The sequence below is a fragment of the Spermophilus citellus genome (genome assembly GCF_964194105.1).
Source record: "Spermophilus citellus genome assembly, chromosome: 16".
Classification (NCBI taxonomy): Eukaryota; Metazoa; Chordata; class Mammalia; order Rodentia; family Sciuridae; genus Spermophilus; species Spermophilus citellus.
Window position 1 is genome coordinate 12242542 of NC_138196.1, and position 1008 is coordinate 12243549.

The following is a 1008-nucleotide window of genomic DNA, read 5'->3' on the forward strand; positions in this document are numbered from 1 at the left end:
CTCTACCACTGAGCCACAATCCCAGCCCAAATAAAGGTTTTAATAAAGTGTTGCAGGAGTCAAGTGAGAAGAGAATCCAGAGCAAAATTTAATAGCAGCTCTTTAAAATAAGAATTATGTGATGGGGTCCTCTTGATGTGTCCACCGAAAGATAAAGAATATTTTGATGAGTAACTGTTTTGACAGAACCATATCAAAAAGTACAAACATTCTGCTGGATGCTGTGGTGCTCACCTATAATCCCAGTGGCTCAGGTTGTTGAGGCAGGAGGATCATGGGTTCAAAGTCAGCTTCAGCAACTTAGTGAGGCCCTAAGAAACTTAGTGAGGCCCTGTCTCAAAATAAAAAAATAACAGCATGTGGCTCAGTGGTTAAGTACCCATGGGTTCAATCCCTGGTAACTCCCCCCCTCACATATATGTATGTATATACATATGTGTACACACACACACACACACACACACACACACACACACACAGGACTCCACCTTTGATCCTCACTTCTATCCTTCTCCCATGAGGTGATGTGGAGACCATCTGTTCACCATTGTGTGCTAACTGTATTCTAATATAATTCAGACCATATATTGGACAGGCATCTTCCTGATGGAGTTAAATGATTGTCTAAGTCAAAGATTCTATTTTTAACCAGATTTTAAAGAGTTAAAATGAAGCCAGCTAGAGTTCAGCTAAAAGCATTTTAAAACATGCATAGGGATTTTAAAGTAAATTTCTACCAGCAGGGTAGAGCCAGGATAAAGGCCATGAGGTGGGGAGGAGGCAGAGAAGAGTGTAGGATCACCTATTTGGATGGATGCCCAGGAATGTAGTTGTTCCGCATTTAGGCATTCACATCATGCTTGCTTGGGAGTTGTTTACACTTTGGCTTCAGTAGTAGGAGTGTATCCCTTTAAGGGAAAAGCAGGAAGTTGAAAGTAGATGCAGCCAGTAGGGGAGCTCTGGAGATTAGAAGACCTCTCTCCAGAGGGAGTAAAAGGGCACCGCCCA